Source organism: Stegastes partitus, unplaced genomic scaffold (genome assembly GCF_000690725.1).
Source record: "Stegastes partitus isolate 25-593 unplaced genomic scaffold, Stegastes_partitus-1.0.2 Scaffold106, whole genome shotgun sequence".
Lineage (NCBI taxonomy): Eukaryota > Metazoa > Chordata > Actinopteri > Pomacentridae > Stegastes > Stegastes partitus.
This window is the reverse complement of record NW_007577837.1, coordinates 530,081-542,313: the sequence shown is the minus strand read 5'-3', so window position 1 is coordinate 542,313 and position 12,233 is coordinate 530,081.

Genomic DNA, 12,233 nt, shown 5'->3' with positions numbered 1-12,233 from the left:
GCTGTGTACACATCTCAGCGCTACATGGTGAACAGTTAGTATTCAAGGTATCCCTCGACATCCTGCCACCAGCCCGAGCGCTCATTAGAGCATTCATTTGGATTCTGGCTTCAGCCTCGTTCCCTGTTATTATTGCATCAGCCTGCGTAGTGCAATTGTGCCTTTTTTATTATCGTAGAAAACATCTCTGTTTATTAAGTGGGTGCATTTTTGGCTCGCAATGCTTTTCTCACAAATACAGCCTGTTATTTATGGGAATAAAAATGTTGGAAAGGAGAAGATTATTTCTGTTTTGTTTTTTTCTCTTTAAAATTAGGATTGATTCATTGAAATCAGTTTATATGTAAAATCTCCTAAAGATCGACAATTCAAGACAAAGAAAAGAAAAAATGAGCTTGAGAGACATTTTATTTCATACATCCAGAGCTGTATGTCAAACTCATTCAAACAGAGTCTTTGAGTGAAATCCATAATGTGATAACTGATTCATAGTACATCCTGCAGCGTCCACTTGAACTGAAAGTGCACCACACAAGCGTCAGATGCATGAAATCAGTTCTGTCAGAGAGGTTGCGCTGCGGCTGAATAAGACATCTCATGAGACATGTTTTGATTGTTGAGGTGTTTAAACAATGGCAGATGCCACAACACTATGAATACCCGTGCAGTCTTTTGACATAGCTGTCCAGTGAAGGACCCTGTTGTGACATTGGTTAGCCCCTGGGGTCACAGACTGCAGACTGAGTCATTGGGCTGTGGTCCACCATCAGCCTCCTCTGTCTCTGGACTTGGCACGCTCTGTCAGTCAAATGAACCTTGTTAGGGATACTGTGCTGCTCCACGGCCACAGAAAGAAAAAAACAAAAAACAGGTGACTGGCACAATCATGAACTCGATGGGCAATGCGGAGCATAAAGTGTGGCAGGCCTCGTCTGAAGCGCTTAAGAGCTTGACATGGATGTGAGCAGCGAAACAGAAATGCGAGTGGGTGGCTGTTGGATAGCTTTCGGACAGCATCATTGTTGTTAATATCACTTTGCTGTCTCTTTCATGTTCGGTTAGTGACAGCTGACACCTGTTGATTCTTCAAGCTGTTGTTTCACTCCCCCCCTCCATCCTCTTCTACCTGGAGGTTTCTTTTTCCTGTTGTCATGTCGCATTTCCAAGAGGCAGTGCTCTCTGGCCCGACCATCTGTTGGGGTTTTTTTTTTGGGATGCTAAGCCCAGTCCCTTGCCATGCTGCTCTGTGTCAACAAACCTGTTGTGATACATCTCATGGGAATTTGCTATCCAAGTCCAAAAACAACTGTGACCCTCACGAAGCACTCCCATCAGGAGGAACAGCTCTGAGCGATACATGATGAAAACTCTCTTTTATAATCACCACTTGTCCCCTGATACTTCTGTTCCATACATTACACAATACTGCTTTCTTTATCAGTGTATCTCGCTTTAATTTAACCATGATAGTGTAACACTGCAGCACAAACCATCCCAGGTTTGTTTGTGTTAATATTATGTTACATCAATCATATGAAGTCATTAAAGCAAACACAGAGACAGGATTTAGTTTCACTTAGTGATGGCAGCACGACACTGAAGCTTCGATACGTGCTTCAAATCCTGAACTATAATTCCATAGAACCACTGATTCAAAGCTTGCTTTGGTGCCAAAAAAAAATCATGTGACGTATGACGTTCGAGGCAACATCTGCTTCATTGCCTAAATGAATCAGCTGATTGGTTTGCGGTCCTTTCAGGTGATTCACTGGCACTGGCAGCGGTATACGACTGCTGGAAAGAACAGAAGACCCACTAGTTTACTGGCAGAACCATAAAAATGTGTAATTTGTTTAAATTAGCACAACTTTTATGCATCCCAGCATCATCTGTGCCTTGTGAGAGAATATTTTCCAAATGTGGAGAAATGGTAAGCAAAAAAGAAACTGACTCAATCCAAAAACTATTGAAAAAAATAATGTACCTTCATAAAAATCTTGTTCCCCATCCCATGTAATTGCCTCTTGCCACTGCTACACAAGCACCACCAACCTGTGCTATGTTTACCAGCACTCTCGCCTCAATAACACAATACACACAATCATCAATCTCTATTTGTCAACTGAACGGTCAAAGCAAAGATGCTTTCAATCCAGTGGTGATCAAAGCAAAGATGCTTCAGAACAAAAGGTCTTTAGTACTTAAAAAAAGTAGTTTCTGCAAGCGTGGATGCAGTTTAAAAACCTCCCGTCCACCGACTACCTTACCTAATTTGACTGCAGCTTTGCACTTCACCAGGAGAGGTCCCTGTCACGGAAGCTTCGAGTAATAAATCCATTTTGTAACAATTGGCTCAAATGGTTCAGTGCTTCACAAAAGCTCCATTTGCCCATCAATAGTTTCAGTTATCCTTTTATTACGTTACAGGCTAAATGTGGTTTAACTGTTTGTTCCTTTCTTCATTCTTACCTTTGTTTGTTCCTTTGTTCACCATGTGGCACTAATGTTTTTACAGTGGGCCACCCAGCACTTCCTGAACTTATAGTATTGGTGATGTCATCACCGGGCCAGACCAAGCGGAGGGTTTTTGTCTTTCTTTATGAATCTTTCTTTTGTATTGAAATGCATAATTCAGCAGAAACGTTGAATGCTTAGCTCATACAGAGATGTTTAGACATGCTAATGAGTTAGTAGTTTGAACAGTGATTTTGTTTGGGGGTTTTGTTGGCATCCAGGTTGTAGAGTAGCTCCCCATGCTGTGTGATGGTAGAGCCAAAGTGATGAAGGGGTGGATTGATCCCCATATATAAGGTCTTGAGATTCTGTTCCCTGGAGAGAGGTGAGGCTGTGTTGTGAAAACATGTACGTTTGTTGGATTAGCCATGGGTTGATTGGTATTTTTTGGTAATTATTTCCTTGCATTGTTTCGTTACTTTGAGTTTCACATAATAAAGACGCACTGTAAATGAACTCTTCACCTCTTTTGAACTTAAGACGTCTGCTGAGCCTGTCTGCCGACCACCTTCCTGGACCGGCTGGACCACGCTACAGAACAACATCCTGCCTTTGAGAGACGGTTGATGACAAAAAGACTGCATGGCTACATTTTCATTAGCATTTGAGTAATTATAATACACAAGAAGATTACTCACCATCGCTTTGTTTTGCCCAAACTTTCTCACAGGTGCATTAAAATCCAGGGACATCCAAGAAAGACACAGTTCAAACCAACTTTGTAAAACAGTACTGATGTATGTTATACTACACTGTTTGCTGAATCCTAGTTTGAATTGAAAAAGATCCACGTAAATTAAAGTGACTGAAAGCCATTTGAAATCCAATGAAGGTGTTGGTTTGAACACTGCTGGTGGAAAGTACATGTGCAATAATGCTACTTTACACCTAATCTCTGCTGCATACGATTGATTTCACAAATGAAAAGGTTGCAAAGTACATTGCATTGCTGGGGAATAGTTTCAAATCTTTTGGGCTTCTATCATTTAAATCAGTGCGTTGCTAAATAAGTTGTCAGCAGAGACATTTCCCCTCTAATTGCCTTAGATGGATTCATTTCAATAATCATTTGATGCACAAAAAAAGTTGAATTATCTAATATTTCACAAAAAGGCAAAGATCAGAGACAAGACTTTTCTTCTTCTACCTAAATTAACAGCTAATGAGAGCCCAGATTTATCTTGTGATCCTTTGGTGGGGCCCAAACTTTGTAGCTTGGGAGACTTGCACTGATGCAGCTGTATAAAAATCTGATGAAGCATAAAATAATATAACCAGCAGTGACAGAGGCCTTGAGGTACATTAACTCAATGTAATGTTAGATTTTTTGTGCTATTACTTTATTTAAGTAAAGATCAGAGCATTCCTCCACTGTGTCCTTTTTGTCAGCAGCAGTGTCTTAAGTATGATAACAAACTGTGAGTTCTGACAGAAAATACTGAGCTAAGTGAAGGAAACGCTTGATTTTGCTTTGTGGTGCTTCTTTGCTTCCTCCTCGTCTGTTACTCTTGGCTACCAGCGCACCCCATGTGTATTCTGACCTAATGCTCACTGAAACATTATTCCTCCCATAAAAACACTGACACTCTGAGACAAAACTGTGCACTTCCTACAATATTTGCTTGAATAACTCTTTGAAGAGTTATGCAAATACCCAATTTGTCGAGCGTTCTGTCTCAGGGTATAATAACGATGATTGCACTCTGAAAACAATTAAGACAGTGTTTTGTGGAGACTGTGGATTTTCCCCCAGATGATATTTATTCACTAGGTCTTTATCTAACTATTATTCATTCTCTGCTAAATGTGCTACGACAGCAGATGTGACCTCTGACCTGCTGCAGGAGATATTGTTGGCAAACTCCTCCACCGGTGTCACAGAGAGCCTAAAACGTCTGGCTGGGACGGGAAGGTATAAACACAGTTGTCGCTAATTCATGATTATCCACTCGGATTGCTTCATCTCACATCTAAAACTAGTTCTCCTTACACTGTATGGACTTCTGTAGCCGTAATCTACCTTTTCTGCTCAGGCATTTAGCTGAACAAAGTATTCACCACCATTACACCGCAAACTGTTTATCACATCTTTTTACATTCTTTTGTAAAATAAAGACATGCTCCTCTGTGCGCTGGGGGAGTTTTACGCCTTCAGGCATGAACTCATTTCAGTCATTGACTCTATTCTTTAAAATGCCTGGAACTTTCCGATAAGGCTTCTTTTCGAAACTCTTAAAAAATAAACTTTGTGGTGTTGCCGATGTTTTCATTTCAACACTCATGTTGAAAAAGTGCTTCCAGCATGCTTTGCTGCCAGTCCCAGGTGAGTGTCCTTGTTAGCCTGTCTATCCTGGAAAAAATCACTGCTGATAGAGCCTCAAGGAAAAGAGAACAGGGAAAATATTATGTCTTCTTTGGCGTTATTAGTGCGATGTGAGAAATACTATCATTTTCAGATTAAGTTGATTTATATTGAAGAAATGACTGTTGTGTTGTACAGCTAATATAGACAGAATGTTTGCAGGCCTGAAAATGTTGTTGATTGCCAACATAATGTACGTGCAGTGCAGTAAGCAACCAGACAACACTCAGACTGAGTCTCATAGGTCCATCCATCGCTGTTGACTCAGCAGGAAAGTAAAGGCAAACCAGCAAACTGAAGCAACAACAGAAGAATTTCTCGCCTGAAAAATGTTGCATGAAACATAATGTATTTAAAGGCATTTGGGAAATGTGCTTTCCTGCAGAAAGTTAGATTTAAAAAAAATCTATCCACACCACCGTTATGTCTGTCTGTTAAATATAAGGATACAGTTAGGAGACACTTAGCGTAGCACCAAGACTGGAACAGAACGAAGCAGCTGGTCTGGCTCAGCTCCAAGATAACAAAAAACGCTAACAAGCACCTCTGAAGCGTATCAATTAACGCAATATGTTTAGTTTGCTTTATCTATTCAAAACTGCACAGTAACATCTTGGTGCGTTCACACTTGGCAGGTTTGGCTTCAATTAAAGAAAAAAACTCTGGTGTGATTATTCAGTTAGTGCAGCTTATTTGAACAAGAGTGAAGACTGCCATCCAAACCTTGGACCAACAAAAGAGCACAGCATCAAACGAAGACATCAAAACAAGCCGAAAACAGGACAGAGTACTCAAGCGTACCTTGTCTTTCTCATTGCAGAGCTACAGTATGTTGCCAATTACAGTCCAGTACAGATGTTGGAATTGCTGTGTCCTTGTTGCATGTCTTTGTTCGTGTGTGAAAGGGAGGAATTCCTGCCACAGTTTTGACTCTTTCATACATTTTTTAAGCTCTTCATGACTTCTCATATAGAAGAAGTACCACCATTTATACACGAATCCAGTAAACACATTTAGCCCATACATATGTCATAAAAGATGTTCAATTGGGTCATGATCTTATGTTAATGGATCGTTGTTACAAATGCCAGTGTGAACACTCACTGAACCAGGAGTAGAATCATTTATTTCCACTTTGGTCAGGACTAAGAGGACTGAAAAGCGATTGTGAACAAACTCTTATCCTTACAATGTTATCAGGCATCAAAAGCAAACCAAGGGAGTCCCTGTGCCCGGCTATGAAAGGTCCCACACATAATATGCTGTAAAATTTTTAAATGTTGGTTTCTACTCCCATAAAGTCCCCTTCCTGTACGAGTAAATCAAAATGAGGCCATAAACATTTGTCAAATGACTTCTAGACTATGTGTTTTGATTTCACAGTCTGCCTTTAAAAGCAATTGTCCATTTTCAGTTCAATCCTGTTCACAAATCTCCACAAACAGTTGTAAAGCCAGCTGGCCTCATATCAGACATCACTGGTTCCTAATACAAGTAACTACTAATGATTACAGACGTGCTTTTGTTCACCTTTTCAAACAGGAAACCGCATGCGCTATTTCTGATAAAGTATTTTATCCTTAATTTGTGTCCATGTATGGGCAGCAGAGTGTTTGGAGGTTCATCTGGGATTTCGAGTGTCTCCATAACTCTCCCTCTCTGTCTAACTGAACTTGGACCACCTTTTCCAGCCGTATTAGGTTTAACGTTGTGGCAATATTTGTGTTCTCAGAAGTAATGAACTGACCACAAGAAGACAGAGTGACTCTGAAAAAGGATTTGACATCAACCTCTGTTGTGCGTTGGACGTTATTACTCACATAACAACTTGCTACATTCATCAGAAATGCTTTGTATTGTCTGTTTTCAGCCTGCAATTTGTGTGCTCCTATATTTAAAGCATTGTGATACTCACAAAAGGTGAAGATGATGTCCAAGGCAAGGAAGGCATTGTCGCGCACAGACGTATACACACAGCCTTAATTATTTGAACATCGACTCAATACCCAGCCTTCAGTTTGGTGAATAGATGTCAGGAGGTTGCGTCTGATTACAATGACTCATCGTGGCTGATGTTCTTCACAGGGTGTAATAGTTGGGAGGCATTTGAGGTTAATAGCTCCTTTCATCCAATTACATGAGACTGCATGATAAAAACGTACACTTCTTAGAAAAACAAGCCCCACTTACAGAATAATGTTTTCTCTTTTCCTGGAAAGTGCATGTTTGTCTGCAACACTTACATGCATAAAAACAACAAACAAAATTTAAATAATCATTTGATATTTATTATTAATGCAGATACATTGTGCTTTGTAAAATAGCACAACATCATAAACAACTATTCAGTGTGTACAGCTGAACCAAAGAAAGTGTTTATCACAATTGCAGTGTCCTTATCACATCAACGCACTAGTATGTGTTGGTGCCACAGCTCCCCATCAAAAGGAAGCAGCTTGCGATGATGTACGCACCACAAAAACACACTTCCTTCTATATCAGGAGAGTGAACTGTAAAATACCATATTGGGTTGAATGTGTCATCGATGGCTTACAAATAGAGAAATGCGACCCATCTGTCTGCTGCTACTCAAGCCTCACACTGTGTTTTGTGTCTTTATAGCGTAACAGTTTTTATGGCACTGATTATACTCAGCTTTTTGTGTCCAGAGATAAAGTGTCAGGGATGTACCTCAAGGAATCAGAGAACTTAGTGGAGGCTGCAGTGTTTGTTTTAACAAAGTGACTCACTTCACATCATCACAGAGGTTCAGCCTTTGCAAAGGAGGAAAAAGAAAGAAACATTTGCCCATATTTTCCCAGTTAAGGTTCAGTGCAAAAGCTCACAAAATGAAAGCAAAATAAAAGCATCTTAGATAAGGTCTCACCCTGGGCTCTTCTCTAAACTGTTATTCACATTTCACTTTTTGGGAACTTTCTATAATACGCAAGAATACACAAATGTTTGAAGGCATCCTGTCTATATGGACATAAAGTACACAATAGAAGAGAGTACATCGCTGTGTTTTATCAATTGAATGTCATAATTGTATCACCCCTCGATAACAGCATTGTTTTTGAGAGATAGAATGTTTACTATTATATTTAATCAAAAAATAAAAACTTAAAGACTGTTTTGAAATTACAAGTTCCAGACAGTGCAAAGAATATTGCACAATGTCAACATTTTTGTTCTTCGCCACAAAACAACCCAATGAAAGGACACGAAAAGAGGCCTGATGGCTATCAGGAGCACAATCTAAGGTCCGCTGATGGTCAAGATAAATTAGTTTGGCTCTCGAGGTGAACCTGGCCAGGACGACCACAGCGAATACATCGTCCTGACAGTGAAGCACAGAGATAGGAGTGTGATGAAGGTGTGTGGAAGATGACATTTACAGATGGCCCCATGAATGCCTGTTGATATACCAAAATGCTGGCTGACAACATGACTCTCAGTCTGCAGAATCCTGGCAGAAGTGAAATATTCCAGCATGATAACGATCCAATGCACACTGCCAAAATCACAAAAGTGAAAACTATGACCCGGCCAAGAACGTCACCTCACTTGAATCCAACAGAACACCCGTGAGCTATTTTAAAGAGAAAGGTAAAGCAACACAACCCCTCCAGCAAAGAACATCTCTTCCAGAACATCTCCTGAAATCTGTGCAACAAGGGTATCCTCTATGCCAAGGAGGATTGAGTCTGTCATCAAAAACACAGAAATACAAAGGACTGGAAAAAATGAAAGATTTAAATCTGTGAAATGAAAGATATACCGACTTTTGTTTCACTGAGTTCCTACTGTGGGGGGCTGCGTTTTTAATATAGTAATTCAAAACTGTTAGTTTCTAATTTTGCATATGAGTAAATACCAGACTGTTGGACTTAGAATGTTGTAAGTGATGGGATTTTGAATCAGTTGACATTTAAACAATATTGCACAGGGATGTTCCCACTTCTGTTGCACACTGTTATTCATCCAATTTTGAATCTTTTGCACAGCATGAGTGCTCTCCGGTGGTGATGTGGGAGATTACACATTATCGGCGTGCGTGATACCAGGAAAGAAAAGCAGCTCAACAGATTTCAAACGTCATTGATATCATTATTTTGCTTGTCTTGTGTCAAAAAGGCCAAGGGTAGTCTGTGATGTAAAGCTGTGCACTGACAACTTAGGTGCTAGTTTTAAACTAATTCTAAATTAAAGAGCATAAATAAACAAAATAAGACAATGTGACAGAAAAACGTTAAAAAATTAAACTAATTTTATGTTTAAAGTTGGCTGAAAGGAACCGTCCCTCATTACTGCAACTCTGCGCCTTAGAAACACATGAAATCTGCTGAAGTTGCTTCGTATAAAGTGGAATCTGCAAAGACTCATATAAAGCCTTATTATTATTATTATTATTATTAGTAGTAGTAGTAGTAGTAGAAGTAGTAGTAGTAGCAAGCAGAGCTATATATTTTGCTGTGGTTCAATTATGCTGATGTCAATATAATGACTAAATGCAGATAATTCCTAAAGAAATATCAGAAAATGAAATACTTTTGTTATTGTGGGACAACTTGTTATATCTGTGCACTGAGCTATAAAAGCTCAAATGAGTGTTCTATATGTTTTGTAGCTTTATTGTGACATGCACCTAGCAGCAGAGATTATCTGATCTACTTGTATATTATTGCAGATTCTAAATCAGTGACACAATTGCAATAAACAGCGAACATTTTAGGTTTTGATCTTGAACAGTTCCCAAGTTACTGTCGTTCAAAAGGCCTCAGAATTCAATGTGCAAAAAAAGTAGTTGATATGTAAAGCTATAATTTCACAGATATAATTTTTATTATGTACAGTTAATGATAAAAGAAAGTTTTAAGCATTTGTGGCAAAGCTACTGTTACAATCTAAAATTGGAACAGTAAATTGAAATGTGTACTATTTCTACTGAGCCGCTAAACGGACATTGGCAGATTTTTTTCTTTAAATGTAGTTTCTCATGCGCACGAGAATCTATTGTGTGCGTACGTGAAAACTTTTTCCTGCTCCTGCAGGAAACAAAGAAGGGGCTACAGGACGAACAGCAGCAGAATGAGGCGAGAATCTCCATCCTCGAAATGCAACTGGAGGACAACATGGAGCTGCAGGAGCAGAAGAAAGCCCTCGCCAAGGAAAGAAAGGAGGTGGAGAAAGACAAAAAAAACCCCAGCTCGAACAGAAGGACAAAGAGCTGCAAGAGTTAAAGATCTTTCTGGAGGAGCAGCGAAGGGAAGTCCTTCAATACCAGAAAGTGCTCGAGGAGGACAAAAAGCTACAAAAAGAAGTCCTTATTGAAAAGGAGAAAAAAGACACAGAGAAACTGGAGATGGAGGAGAACAAGAAGCTCGAGCAAGAGAAGAATCAAACGGAAGAGAATAAAGGACTCCAGGTGAAGAATAAAGAACTGGAGCAAGAAAAGAATCAAATGGAGGAGAATAAAGGACTCCAGGAAAAGAATAGCAAGAAAAGATGGAAACGGAGGTGAGCAATGAGAACCTCCAGAACGAGAACAGCAGAGAGCAGAGCAAGAGGACAGAAACAAAGAGCTGCAGGAAGACAAGACCAAAGTGCAGCATGAGATACAAGAACTGGAGGAGAAAAAGAAAAAGAAAGAGAAAGGGGGGGGTTTTTGGGGTTGTTTTTTCGGGAGTTGTTGCCCGGGGGGAGGTTTTTGGGTTTCTTTTGATTCCCCTTTTTTTCCCCTTTCACTTCCCCTTTTTTTCCTTCTTTGGCTTCCCCTTCCTTCTTGACTTTTTTCCTTTTGCCCCCTTCTTCCTTCCTTCTTTTTTTTTTTTTGAAGGAAAATTGAAAGGAAAAAGTTTTTAGTTTTTGAAAATGCTAAATAGCCTTTGAAGCTGTTATTTCAAAGCTAAGATTTTGCAGGAAAATGTAAAATGTCTGTGGATTGACATTCTGAGTGTAAGACTTTTAAAAAAAGAACATGTGACAAACTAGATTTAAAAAAATAAACAAAACAGTAAAAACCTTTAAAAATAAAACAAAAAATCAAAATATGTTTAAAAAAAAGAAAGAAAGAAAAGAAAGAAAGTAAGTAAAAGAAAGAAAGAAAATTAAAAAAAAAAAAATAAATACAGCTGCAAGCGGCATCGGACGGGTCCTCGCTTCTTGCGGCAGTGCGACTAAGATAGTCGATGTGCACATGTATGTATGCAGCTATACTGCGATGAAACGTGTGAATTTTGAGCATTTGCAGGCTTTTTACACTTCACTTCCTGTTTCCAGTAGGTGGCGCTGTGGCTGACGGTCATTATCGTTGTGTGGCTGTGATGAGTATCGGACTGTGATGCAACGTGCAAAGCTGGAGCCAAATCTGACCATGTTTAGACTATTTACACTTCGCTTCCTGTTTTGTGGTGAATGTGTATAGTCGTGGCCACGCCCCCAAGTGCCGTTGTGACTGAGAGTCGTCATATGGCTGTGACGAGGGTTGGAGTGTGATGCAACATGTGAAGTTTGAGTGCAACTGGACCGTGTTTCAGCTATTTACACTTAACTTCCTGTTTTGCGGCGAATGCATATGGTTGTGGCCATGCCCCCAAGTGGCGTTGTGAGTGTACGCCCACCAGTTCCTGTCTAATGACGGGCCGAGGTGGCGTGCTGGTAACGCGCTCTGGCTGGGACCTGGAGCACGTACAGGCAACTTACACAGCACGTCCCATTTTATGGCGTTTTGGCGAAATTCTACAGGCCGCTTTTTTGACGCCATCAGACTTTTGCGGGGCGTTTTAAGAACTTTTAATCATCAAGTCCTGTGGTTTGTGCTGGCCAAAATTCAGGTGTGTACAACGTTCCCATGAGGAGGAGATAGATTTTGAAAATGGCCAAAAATGAACGAAAATCACAAAATTCTGACCGTGTTTCTGTTGAATGCCGGAAACACAGCGAAAAGTAGCAAAATGGCCAATGATCGAAATTGCATGGGCCACCATTTCTACGCCATCAGACTTTGGCGGAGCGTTTTAATAACTTTTAATCACCACGTCCTGTAGTGTACGACTTACCCCCTAGGAGGAGATAGATTAAGAAAATGGCCAAATTCCGCCACTTTTTTCAAAATGGCCGACTTCCTGTTGAGCTTCAGATGTGTGTTCTTGAGACTTTTTTGTGCGTCTCAACATGTTACGTATGTGCCGAATTTCGTGGCTCTGCGTGAAAGTGTGTTCAGGGGCCTGTTTTTCATGATTTTCTAGGTGGCGCTGTTGAGCCATTTTTCTATTGAGGTGTGTATTTCCCCCGAATTATAACATTTTTCGCCGGGTCTGATGTGTTTGCCAAGTTTTGTGTGCGTGCAAGTAC